The 13,783-nt window shown below is 39.1% G+C and overlaps 1 long non-coding RNA gene across 1 annotated transcript in view; it reads right to left on the bottom strand.

The window, feature by feature from the left end:
- Positions 1-847: 847 nt before the first annotated feature.
- The window catches only part of LOC142827050 (uncharacterized), a 75,207-nt gene continuing 62,271 nt past the window's right edge, over positions 848-13,783 (bottom strand). Inside the window, exons 2-3 of the long non-coding RNA XR_012901420.2 lie at positions 6,535-6,622; positions 848-1,610 (exon numbers count right to left, since the gene is read on the bottom strand). This is a non-coding gene — a long non-coding RNA (uncharacterized LOC142827050). The remainder of the gene's footprint in view (positions 1,611-6,534; positions 6,623-13,783) is intronic.

Below are 13,783 nucleotides of genomic sequence, written 5' to 3'. Positions count from 1 at the left end.
GAGTTTCTGAAACAGAAAGCTGAATGCACAAGGATATATAGGGGCCAGTCACAAAACAACAGTGGTGGTGATGGTCTCCCAGCCCACCCCCACACCCACTCCCAATAGCCCAGTGAGTGGGGCACTGACATGGAAGACCCAGATTCAAAACCTTACCCTGGAGCGGTGGTCTATAGCAGGGGTCTCCAAACTACGGCCCGGGGGCCGGATGCGGCCCGCGAGGCCCTCTCATCCGGCCCGTGGAGACCTTTTTGGATTCAAAGGCAGAAGAAGTGAGATTGTTTCAAAACCCATTTGAAGCAGATGTGGCCAGTTGCCCAGATGAACTGCAGCTGGAAGTCATTGAGTTGCAAGCAAATGACCTCCTTAGGGACAAGTTCAAAATAGGACTGGTGGGTTTTTACCAGTTTTTGCCCAAGGAAGACTTTCCTAATGTCAAAACTTTTGCATCAAGGTACCTTTCAATCTTTGGAACAACATACCTGTGTGAACAAACATTTTCAAGAATGAAATACGTGAAGAACAATTTGAGAACAAACTTGTCCGATGATAATCTCAGGTCACTGTTGATGTTAGGGACAACAAATCTAAAGCCAGAAATGTCTGCTATTTTGGCATCCAGGAAACAATTTCACCATTCACATTAATACAGGTGTTCATGTGTAGTGTATGAATGTGTTATTAAATAATAACTGAATAAAATAATATTAAAGACATAATTAAAAACAACATCCATGTTTTGATTGTTTTTTATTTGGACCTCAAGTGTGTAGTCGGCCCCCGAACTGCTGTTTGATAGTTAATGCGGCCCTCGGGCTGAAAAGTTTGGAGACCCCTGGTCTATAGGATGAAGTTTTAGACAGCTAATCATTAAAAACAGGGGGACACCCACTCTTTACCACATCGTGTCATCCACTAATACTCCTTGCTGCATAAAAGATGTTACCCTACCTCCATGTCCACATGCACACTACACTTTTTACTGCCTTGCTTAAAATTGAGATCCAACTGACTTCAATTATAATAACCCAAACCAAATTTAAACCTAGGGTTTTGTAGACATGTGAAAATCTAGACCAGTAACAGACTATGTCACCCAGTCTTTTCTAGTTCATTGTTTCATTTTAGATTCAAACTGATCAAACCGATCAAAAGCAGTATCTGCTACACAATTTTCATTTAACAGCATAAAACTGGATGCTAATGGTTCTTGCTTAATAAAGTCTTACCATTTAATTTACAATTAACATGTTCCAATTCCTTTTCCTCTCTTTTCTAGCAGTAGGACTGAGAATTATGACTACTCCATCATCACAGTCCACGGGATAACACCATACCAATTTTACCAAGTTTCTTTATGGACAATGACATACAGCAGCACTTTCTAGCTCTCTGGTAAGCTCCAAACATTGCACAGACTGCACTGAAGTTGCCTTTGGATCTGTCAAGTGGTGCAAACAGCTGCCGATGAGTCATGTGAACTGTCTTGACCTCCACACTGCCATTTTCCTTTGGCTTCCCTTTTCCTAGAAAATGAGGCCTCTGTTAGGCAGCTCAAGGGATCACTACACACAAGTCCTTTTCCAGATTGAAGAGAGTGATTTTTATTCCTGGTAAACAACAGGAGTACAAATCAATAGTTTATCTCCGTGACATAAAGCAAATCCTTATTTTAAATTAATTCCTTATTCAACCCTAAGACCAATACAGAAAAAACAGGATAGGTTCCATCAGTACTACATTGAAGATTTTCTGTTTGTTCCACTCTACTATCCTTGTCCCATTTTCACATTGTCAAAACCTGGCAAACACATAAAACAAATGATTTTACTTTTCATCTAGAGAAGCAATTTAAATAAATAAAGAGAGTTTAATTATGACATTAGAAAGAGTTTAATTATGTACAGTAGTTACAGGTAACAAGCCATTTGCCGACACTTTTATATATAGAAACCTGTCTTACACTGGAAAATGCTGCAGAAAGTTTTTGGAGGACTTGTCCCTCAAACAAGAAACCGTGTGGTCATCATCTCGTGCTGTAATATAGCATTTCTGAGACAGTTAGTTAGGGATCTGCGCTCTCCTCAAATGTACAGTAGAGAGAGAGGTGCAAATAAACCAGGAAAAAAAGCCATACAGGTCCCAGATCTAAAGATGGAGAGCAGCGTGAACACAGAATGCTTCCCCTGAGTGTGCAGATTCCACTTCAAGGACATGTGGTTGAGGTTTCATAAGCTCGTGAGATATGGTGATTGTTAAAGGCAGGAGCTTCTTTAATATTGTTCCTCTAAACCACATGGATTTCCAAGTGGCTCTCTCTACAATATGTGATGCTGCCCCATACAACCTACCCCACCAGAAAAGGAAGAAGTGTGAAGCACCAGGTAAGGAAGTATATAGAAGCATGGTTCTGGAGTGAGCCATGGCAAGAGGATACTGATAAGTGTCCATCCATCCATATGGAAGGCCCAGAGATTTAGGAATGGAACTGAATTAGTATGTCACTAGTCTACATCATTATTATGTCAACATCCTGCATCATTGCAGGATAATGTCCACCTCCCCGGTCTCTTCCTATAGGATTATAAAATCGTGTCCACACAGGCAAACATGCTCCTGAAACTTCTTAAGTCTTAACTTGTAATGTTCAGGCTACATATCCTATCTTACACTTTAAGGCAAGAAAATAAGATAAATCTCTTATGGACAAATTCTGCCCTGACTAAAAAGCCTGTGCTGCCTCCTGAAACTAGTAGGTTGCACGGGGTCAGACATGAAGGGTGAAATTTGGTTCTTGGTCTTTAGGTTTAGACATTCGTGTTCTGTGTTAGATTTCTGATCTATGGAGTGATTGAGGAGTTGATATTTCAAATTTTTTCCAATAGCCTATTTTAAGGAAAGATATATTAAGTCCGTATTTTTACATAAGGTTAGCAATATTTGCCAAGATATCAGTCAACTTGTTTAATCAAAGTTTTGTAAAAGGTTTGTGAAGCTTAGAAAGTGTCACACATCCTCAAGTACCTGCTGAATCAGGAGCCTCTGTGAGCAACAACATTTAAAATGAAAAGATGCCCAGTGACTTAGATGTATTCACTAGAGATAGCCATTAATACAACAGTTCTGTTTGGGGGGAGGGGGAGTTTGGAGGTTTTGAAAATGGTGTTCATTCTAGTGAAACATTAAACTAACATTTTTTTACACAAAAATGACAGCAGTAGCTTATTAAAGCACTCTCGTTGGATAGGGAAAATTCGTTACTCTCCCTTGTCTGCCTGATTCATAGTATATATCTATAGAAATGTGTACAAAGAGTTAATTAGTATGAGTAATCAGCTTTGAGTTCACTGAATGAAGAGCACTGTTTGCAGAAAGTGCAAAGTATTGTTTTGTTTATCCTAGATCCCAGGGTGAAAGCCAGTGTAGAATCTAGCTATAGGCGTATTATTATTCCCCTAAGTGATAGCCACAAATAATAGATTTCTGGTGCACTCAGTCACAAAATTAAGATTCTTTCATTGAAGTTGTTAAAAGGATAAACCCACTGAACATCAAGCCATAACATCAGTACAGGTAAGTTTTCTTAAAAACATGATACAAAGAACTAACCACTTGGGAATAAATTTCCCACATATGTAACTATTTAAAAGTTTTCCACTGTATGTAAAAAAAAAAAAAACACAACAAAAACCTAATAAATATATCTGATAAATAATGATGATAGTCTCCATATTTCTTTGTTTAATTCTCAGTTTTCTTGCAAGACCTTCTTGAAGTTTGGTTGTAATGGATCATTACGTCCATAATGTGCTCAATGTTGGAGTGAATTTTGAATAGTTTTTAGGCTGCATACTGTTTTCTTCCAGATAATTTACTGGATTAAAATTAGCAGTGTGAAAAGCTGTAGAGAAATCTAAATGCCTGCCAAATCAAAGAAATAATCACATTTTTATGAATATTTAATATCATAGTCATGGCAAATAAGGCAAGTAATTAGTACTTACCATAAATTTGCAAAGTATTATTTTATGTAAATGTTACATTCTACTAGTTTGATATGAATTATTCATTGTATTGCCAGACACTGACACAAACCAGTAAACATTTAAATATATGTGTTATTAGTTTACTTACCTTTAATGATATTGTTTAGGGTGCATTTTTTGTGATATTGCTAAAAAAAAATTCCAGTGGGGGATGGAAGAAGAAAGGCAGAGTCATCTACTATACATTCCAATATAGGAGAAGCTTAAGATGCAAATGTACAAAATGCAAGTTCTTTCATGTATACAGATGAAGAGCCTCTCAACTGTGCCTCCAAAGACCGCATAGGGTCATATATTCATGAGAAAGGGCAAGGGATGTTTACCAAAATAATGGAGATAGGAGAAGAACAATTTTTTTTAAAAGAAATCTTTCCATAAAGCCTCCCAAACACAGGTCAGACTCTTTGGGTCAGTGGCAAGATCATTCAAAGATTATCTAGATTTATCTTAACCAAGCAATATCAAAGTATTGTTTTAGGAGAAGAGCCCCATGCAGCCCATCTGCAGGTGCAACAGCAGCATTGGAGTGTTCACACCCTTATCCTGAGGCTCAGTCTGTGAGCTCTTGACCATCCTTGAGTCTCTCTGTAGTCCTTTAACTCTTCTGATCTTTGCCTTGCAACTAGTTACAATTGAAGGCCTACTCGCTTTTGACAATTTTCAGTCGTATGCTCATTTTCTAACTATATTAAATTTCATGAACCCTTTTCAGCCCATGCCTCAGGTTAGATGCAAGCACACTCTTTTTGGTATTAGCAACCTCCTTCACCTTTGCGTTATTGGCAGTTCTCCACGTTTTACCCATATTCCTTCTTCAAAGCCATTGATGTACAGTATGAGTATGATCCAACACAGATTGTCGAAACACAACCATTTTCATTTAGCTGATTGGTAAGTAAATTGCTACCCCCTGAATATGCCCTCTATTTACCAAGCCAGTTTTTTTTCCCCTAGTTTTTCATTAACAATACCATACTTTTTAATCTTAGGCATTAGTCTTATGCAGTACAGTATGGACGACTTTAAGTCAAAGTAAACTAAATCTGCTACTTCAGGCCTGTCCACTCTCACTGTGAGCTCCCCCAACAAATTTTAATTAATTTGATTATGTCCTGCCCATTTGCAAGTCCATGGTGAGTCTCCAACCAATTTGAACCTATCCTCTCATTCTGCTATCAAAAAAGCCCTTTCCTAGAATAGATCAGTTATATTGCTATTGTATCTTTCAGACAAACTGTATCTACTAGGAAGACAACCCGTTAGTTGCCACCTTAAAGACATTTGAGCTTTCATATTGAATATACAGATTATGATAATATCCTTTTGGAATGGTTTTAATGGTCAAAGGAATATTCTGAAGAAAACCTCTAACCCTTGATTCCTCCAACATGCCATACACACACACACACACACACACACACACAATCTCCTCATTTTCTCCTGCTTCCCAATCCTCCCTGCTAATTCTGAATAACTTGTATAACATAGCCAAGGAAGGGATGCATACTCCTTGCACAAACAAAATTATGTGAGAGAAAACATAAGTCACCACTGGAAAAATCCGATACACTAAAATGTTTGTTTTTAGCTTTAATGTTTTAAAAAAAGATTTCCTTCCATTTGGACTCATCTTGATCTGCAATCTCCACCTGGTGTTCTTCAAGCCAGATGGAAATGTAAATTATTTAAAATCATGTACTTCCATTAGCAGTTGTGCTTTAAAAATAAACTTTCTGGGATTCCAAAAACAGCAGTTGTGGTACCACTGGGAGCAGGAGAGGGATGAGGTGACCACAAAGGAAGATTTGTGAATCCTGTGCACACCTGGACAGTGGTCTCTAAGCCCATGCTGATTAAGCTTTGAGCCGATCATAGGACAACAAGATCCTCAGTTATGTGGATCTAGTTGCTCAGAACACCTGACACTGGGGTGTTCAGCAAGCCCACAATTAATTACAGGTTGAACCTCTCTAGTCTGGCACTCTGATCTGGCAACATCTGTGGTATGGCATGATATTACTTAGCCAAATGTGCACCTATCCTGGGTATGGCCAAGTTTCCCATGGTCCCATAAACTTAGTTTAGAGCCAACAGTCCTGGATCTCAGTGTTCTGTGCTGTTATTTAGCAAATTTATTCCCAAATGTCTTATAAGAGCCCAATGAGCAGTAGAAGTGTTGGTAATGCTGCTAGACAATATGACCTCCTACAAATTCTCTGGTTCAGCACTGGTCAGGTCCCAAGGGTGCTGGACTAGACAGGTTCAACCTGTATTATAATGGTAGTTTCAGAGAGGTTATGATCCCCTCTGTGTTCTGCAAGTTGGAAGTCAATTCGATTCCCCCCCCCCCCCGCCACCAAGCTCCGACTTTAGTGCTTACACAAAGCCTATTTACTTGGTTTGCATGCAAGAGCAAGGAGAAGATTTTGCCTGATGATCCCCTCCCTTAAAAAAAAGCCTTCTATTTTTCCTAATACAAACTAAATACCTGTAAGCTCAGCACTCCTGAGATCCAGCCTGAGGTCAAATACCAGTGGGGAGGGAGGAATACTTACATAAGAAAATATGTTGCAAACCTGAAAGGAGCAAGAAGAAATGACAGTGAATAAAGTTATTTTATTTCTTTCTATGGATAAAAATATCTGAAATATAAAAATACCACCCAAATGGTGGCAGTGCAATCTATTAATGTGATATTTGAGCATTATATTCACTTCCATCCCATTTATTATCTGTTGAGCATTGTGAAATACGGATGAAAGCAAGCCACATCCCACATGACAAATCATATAATTATCCGAAGAAATCCTCAAGCTTCAAGTGCACCGAGCAGTGGTACATTCCTGAATGGGTGTTTTCTGTTAACTCAATCCATGTTTTGCTGTATTGTGTATTTCTCTCATATTCTCATTCCTAGCAAGGAGAAGCAGGTTCAAGATTGCATCTCCTCTTGTTGGAGACGCTACTCTGTTCTCTTTGTGGATCATAACATTATCTTCTTTGTAACTCTGGAACTTTCTGAATGATGGCTGGTTGGTCATACTAGTTGACCATCCCATATCAAGACAGAATTCCCCATGCACACAGTGTCTTCTGGTTAAATTGCTCAAATCGGTCAAAGTATTTTTCATTCTCACTCTCCTTCAGAAGCCATCTATATGAATCACCTCACCAGATTCCAGTTGTACCCACAAACTTAGAACCTCCCATGTATTGATCTCCTTGAAGACAAATACAGTGCCATTTTTAATAATGGTTTCACCTAGCAAAGTTGTGCCATCATTGTGGATACGACACAATTTTGCAAAAGTTGTTTTAAACAGGATCATTAAGGGTATGGCATAACCTACCCTTGAGGAAAAAATTAAATCTATCAACAAAGTTAGAGTGTCATACCTCTTTGGGACATGAGCTGAAACTGATTACATGTTTGTACAGTGCCTAACACAACGTTAGCCTGACCTTGTTTAGCTCTTTAGGTGCTAATTCAGCAAAAATACTAACAATAAGCACATTAATGATGGAAAGGATTCATTAAATGTTTTAAATTAGCACTGTAAACAAAACCTAAGGATCACTGCAATTTTAAAATCAAGACTGGGTTATTTTTTTTAAAGGAGATGCTCTATCTAGCTAGGGGTTACTTTGGAGAAATTCTATGGCCTGTATTTACAGTAGGTCAGAACAGATAACAGTCCCTTCTGGAACTGGAAACTATGAACCTGTGAAAAGAAACAGTATTTCATGTGCAAAAGAAGCAAAAACATTGGAGTGGTAATTTTTAAGGTAACACACCACAGAAGTAATCTGAAATTAATCACAAAGGGTAAAATGTACCCCATTGCAGTGGATATAAACACTACAGAGTGTTCATTAGGATGAGTGTTAAACAAAATAAATAATCCTAGATGGGAAAAATTCCAATCACTTTCCCTTCTTTCAAATGCAAGGCCTACATGCTCCCATCACACACAGCAAGATCCAAGGTATATAGTCTTCCATCTCCACGGTTTGGAGTGGAGCACTTTAGTCTTTCCTTAGGGGTGAGGGGGAGAAATAGGTTGCAACAGTTTGGTGGGGCAGCCCCATTATCCCTTTTGATCCCCTAAAGGGACAGGCAACATCAGGCCAACCCAATCGATCTAGATGGCCATGAGGACAAGCTCTTCAATCTTCCCTTCCATGAGGCCTCATTGGGGAGAAATGTTTCCATTAGATCTCGGAGCTGAGTGTGTGCATTTCCTTCTCTTCAAGAGGAAGATGAGGGAAGAAGAAGAGGAAGTATTTTAAAAGCACTTTACAAAGGCAAGCAAACATTATTCCCATTTATGGATGGAGATTTAAGTAAGGCCATATAGTAAGTCAGCATCAGAGCTGTGAAGAAAATGTGTAGCCTCAGTCAGCTGCTCTAAACACAGAACCATGTTTTCTCCCATACTGCCGTATTACATATAACAACATTTTTCCTCAGTAGATCTCAAAGTGCTTGACTAAGACCTCATGGTAAGCTGACGTAAGTTTAACTGCTTCAATTACGTAACTAGCATAATTGAAGTCGACATAGTGTAGGCTGACTTACTGCATTGATTAGACTGTGCTACGTCGACAGGAGATGTTCTCGTGCTGACTTACCTTTCTCTGTTTGGAAAGCTGGAATACCAGAATCGACAGAACCGTCTGGTATTGACTTAAAGGGTCTTCACCGGACCCGCTAAATCAATCACAGCAGTGCTAATCTACCAGTAAGTGTAGACATGCCCTGAGGAGGTAACTATTGTTACCGCCATACAACAAATGGGGAAGCTAAGGTATAGAGGTGCAAGTCACTTACACAAGACCATCCTGAGGATCTAGGACTAGAATTGAGGCCATCTACATGGCAAGCCAAGGCTTTATCAGATAGGTCACACTGACTCCATGTAGGTAAAAATACCTTTCTATTTCTTCCTCTTGAAGCAAGTAGGATGTCTTCCTGTCACCCTCCTATTTGTAGATCTATTGATGGCTGACCAGCCTGAGTCTGGAGCCACAGGTCTTACCGCAGAAGGGGAAGATGCTGGTGGCTATTGAAGGGGCACAGGGCAGTTTTTGCCATTCTTTTATCCTTCGCCACCTCTCCTCATCTGCATTGCAGCAGGACCTCTCAAATTGCATCACTCCCTCTGGGTATGTCTACACTACCCCCCTAGTTTGAACTAGGGGGGTAGTGTAGACATACCCTCACAGATTACCACTCTCCACTGGGGATGGTCCTGGGCAAGGTTCTCCCAAGTGTCAACACTAATGCCACACTTTTCCATGATTGCCTTCAACATGTCCTTAAATTGCTTCCTCTGGCCCCCAATGCTCCTCCGTCTTTCCCTCAGCTTGGAAAACAGAATCTGTTTTGGGAGGTGCTTATCGGACATCTAGACCACATGACCAGTCCAACCAAGTTGTGGGTAGATGATGATAACGTCAATGCTGGTCATGTTCGACTCTTCCAGGACACTAGTGTTCATGCGCCTATTCTCCCAAGGGATATTTAAGATTCTCATGAGGCAGCGTTGATGATATTGTTCAAGTGCCTTCAGGTGATGCTTATATGTTGTCCAGGTTTCATATGCATACAACCTTTCTATAGCCCCTAAGGGGAAAAAAATTGGACATGCAGGGTATGTCTACACTAAGGGACAAGGTCAAATTAAGGTACACAAATTCAGTTTTGTTAATTGTGTAGCTGAAGTCGAAGTACCTTAACTCATCTTTTGGTGCTGTCCACACTGCAGGACACTGAAGGGAGAACACTGTCTCTTCGACTTCCCTTACTCCTCATGGAAGCAGAACTACCGGCATTAACTGGAGTGTCCCTGTAAGTTCAAATTATCATGTCTTCACAAACCCGCTAATTCAAACCCTGGAAGATCAACAGCAGCAGCTTTGATCTTCTCTGTAGTGTAGATGCACCCTAAAGAAGAAGAAAGTGTCCCACAATGAAGAGCCATTGCTCATACTCTTGTCTGGAACCCTCCTCCAAAAACAAAATGGACCCTCTCCAATATTCAACACATCTAATTTTTTGGGGCTGGGACAATTTAGGTCCAGATGAGACCCTGTTCAGGGCCAGTAGACTGCAGCAGTTTTCATTTATAGAGACACCATTCAGAGCTTATAAACAAGTCTCTACCTAGGGAAGAGGCGAATCAATCATTGAAGCTGCAGTAATAACTGAGCAAGAAAATAAACTAATAATTCTGTGTCTGCCACAAGCTTCCCTTTAACTAACTGAGACCTATTTGTAAAGAAATGAAGTGAACACCCTCCCTTTCCACACTGGGGACCATGTGGGGAGAAGAAATCACTTTATTTCTAACATGATGCAGTAAGATATAAATACAATCAAAAGGGGTTAATCTAATCCTTTTGTGAAGCACTGAGTCAGAGAACAAGACAAAAACAAATCTGTGATCTGGAACTTCCTGAGCACCCACTCAGGGTGGATTAATGAGGAGTACACGGCTGTGAAATTACGTGCCCTCTGAGTCAGGAAAATGGTCCTAGCGGTGCATGACCTTGAAATGAGGGGAAGCAAACTTCACCTGATCCACAATTATAAAGACCTAAAAGGAGGGGGAACAAGGAGGAGGGAGAACATATTAAAAGCCTGGAAAATGTTCTGAATATGAAACCAACAAAATACTAAACAAATCCATGGCTTGAAATGTGAATTAAATGTAGCATTAAAAAAATATCAAGAGGCTTTACAAGGATAGTGGCATTTGTGCTTGAGTATTATGAGGAAAGCTTGTCTTCTTTATTTACATGAAGTAGATATTTTGTTGCTGCTATGATGGACTTAGTGATGTTTGTCTCCGTTCAATTTTCTCTTTGCAATGAAAAATTGTTGCGAGATGATTTCTAGTCTTAGCAGCTTTACATGACAGTATTATCAAGGATTCATCAAGAGGCCATCTGTCGAATTTATGAAAAAAATGCAAAAAAACAAAACAGATGAAAAGGAAAGAGCAAGACAGAGACTGGTCCAGGGGAAGATAAATGTGGCAGCATGTGCCTCAGTGTGAAAATTACAACATTTAAATACTGTGGAATAAATTACTCTGCCGAAAAATTAGTGAGCTCTCCCACTTTAGATTCTGCCCTTACCATAGAAACATAATGAAATAGATCACATACCAAATCACCCTTTCCTGTGACTATTATTATATTCTAATGAAAAAATAAAATGGGGTAGAGACCTCAACCCCTTAAGGAAAATCAAATCAGCTTAGCTGCTGAATCAATTGTTAGGCAATCCCAAAATGTACATCTCATAGGGAAACAATATATTCACATGTATTTTTACATGCACCATCAATTAATTGAACTTCATATTGACAGACAGATGTGATAATATAATACATGTATTGAAAATGATAAGAATGGGCCCATCCCATATAATTATTGGACAGTATAACGAAATATATCAAGCAATATGTTTTACAAATGAAATTTGCCCAGCTTACATATTTTCTAAATTGGCTAATAGATATAGTTACATATGGTATATGGGAAATGAAGTTGAATCAAACATGTGCTAATTCACTGAAAATAAACAATTAGTTTCTCTTTGACCAGGATTCAATACTTACTGAGGGAAAATGGAAAGGCTTATGTATACCATTCAAAAATAAGTCTAATCTGAAATGCAGAAACAAGCAGACACACAGACACAATCTTAAATCTCAGTTCAGTTTTCTCTTCTTAATTTATACAAACTGTTGAATTCCAACAATGTTGCAGCCTTGTCTCCGAAAAAAAACAGGCATTTCTCTCTTGCTCCCACACACACACACTCACGCACACAAACTAACCTGAGTCCTTTGGGTATGGTTTTCATCAGGAAGGGGGAGGGTGTGTGTTGGGGGGGGGGCGGGATGGAGAATAGGGAGGGTGAAACTTCATAATTTTTTCCACCATAACCCTGAAGACATTTCAATAACCATTCCTACACATCTCCACCAAAAACCAAAAGCAAAACAAAGAAAGAATCTAGCCTTCTACCTGAGAAGGGAGATGAGCTGAGAGCCCCCAGAAGTTCATTATGGATCTTACTATAGTAATCTAATTCCTGTGGGAGAGAGTCAAACACTAAGCCCTGACCTACACTAGGGAGTTTTTTTTCAAAATAACTCCACATATTTGAAATAATAAGTGAAGCATCCATACTACCAAGCCCATTGTTTCAAAATAAGGAGCTGGTTATTTTGAAATAACTCCCGCTTTCCACAAGGAATAATGCTTATTTCGAAATAGCGGTAGAATGGACACTACACTGCTGCTATTATGAAATAACTACTCCCCAGAGCCATTCAAAGTAATTACTCCCCAGTGCTTTGTGGGCTCTAAGTCGACATAGTTCATCCACAATAATGGAGCCTGCCTTGGACTAATTTCAAGGCTCCCTTGTCATAGGGACACGTTATTTCAATTTTGTTATTTCGGGACTTATTATTTCAAATTTAGTTATTTTGAAATAATTTGCTAGTGCAGACATGCCCAAAGGTAATAGTGCCAGTACAGAATCCTGCTCTGACTAGCTAGAAATACCATGTGACGACACAACAGCTGCACAAACCCATGTTCCTGCCGATTGCTTAGTGATTATACTTGGGACGTACCAAATTAAATATCTTGCAAGTTTCCATTTATTTAAAAAAAAATCAAAACAGATTTTTATTTTGCTTGTAACTACATTGCAACTACCAGGTCAATATTGATATGTATGTAATTCAATGGCTATCAATCAACATGAAAATAAACTGTGCACATATTATGTTTGTATGATGTTAAAAGGAAACTGCTTAAACTCTAATGACCTCCCAATTCTGCAAAGGCTTTTATGCCTACAGACCCACCGAAGTCCCTGGGAGTCTGCATCAATTTAAGAGGTCCTCCTGCCTTTATAGGACTGAGGTCTTTGGACCTTATCATGCAAACAATTTCCTACGCACTGAGTAATTGCATTGAGGTCAATGGTATTCTGAGTGTGAGGGTCAGCCTATGTGAATCTCTTTGCAGGATTGGAGCCATAAAAACAGTGTAATTTTTACAATTATATAAGCACGCTATTTTTTTGTATGTCCAGCCCTTTATTTATGTAGGTATCAATATTCGCCTGATAAATATGATGTAATTATATATAAAATAGATAGTTATAATTTTTAAATGACATGAACTATTTTTCTTTTGAATGCACCAAAGCCAAAGGCAAAGCAATCTAAGCTTACCAATCACAAATTTAAAGTGATGTGAATGCTTGCGGAATTGGGTTCTTCATTTTTAACAAATTATAAGTGAAGGTCTACTGTATTTGAGAGGAGATGCCCAATATCAAAATCCTAAGCACATCACTTGTCAGTGATCAATATTCTCACTTGTGAAAATAAATGTGGTGTGAAATCTGAGCAATCAAATGTTCTCTATTTAATGCCTATAATCTGGCAAAACATTCAACCCTGAGCTGCCACACAGAAACGGATGAGAAATAAAAGTACCTGTTGACACCGTGGCACTTGGAGGCTTCATTTCATTGCTAGGAATAGGAACAACAAATGGTGCAACTGAAATATATCAGCAAGCAATGGGTCACCTCTCCTTTCACTGGAGAAGGAAGGGGAACTGGGAGGGCTTTCTAAATACTGAGCACTTACATGTCCAGCTGCTTTGTTGACATAGTTACCCATTTCCTTCTCTGTACA

Source organism: Pelodiscus sinensis, chromosome 2 (genome assembly GCF_052426305.1).
Source record: "Pelodiscus sinensis isolate ZL-2025 chromosome 2, ASM5242630v1, whole genome shotgun sequence".
Taxonomy (NCBI): Eukaryota; Metazoa; Chordata; order Testudines; family Trionychidae; genus Pelodiscus; species Pelodiscus sinensis.
This window is presented reverse-complemented; position numbering and strand designations above follow the sequence as displayed.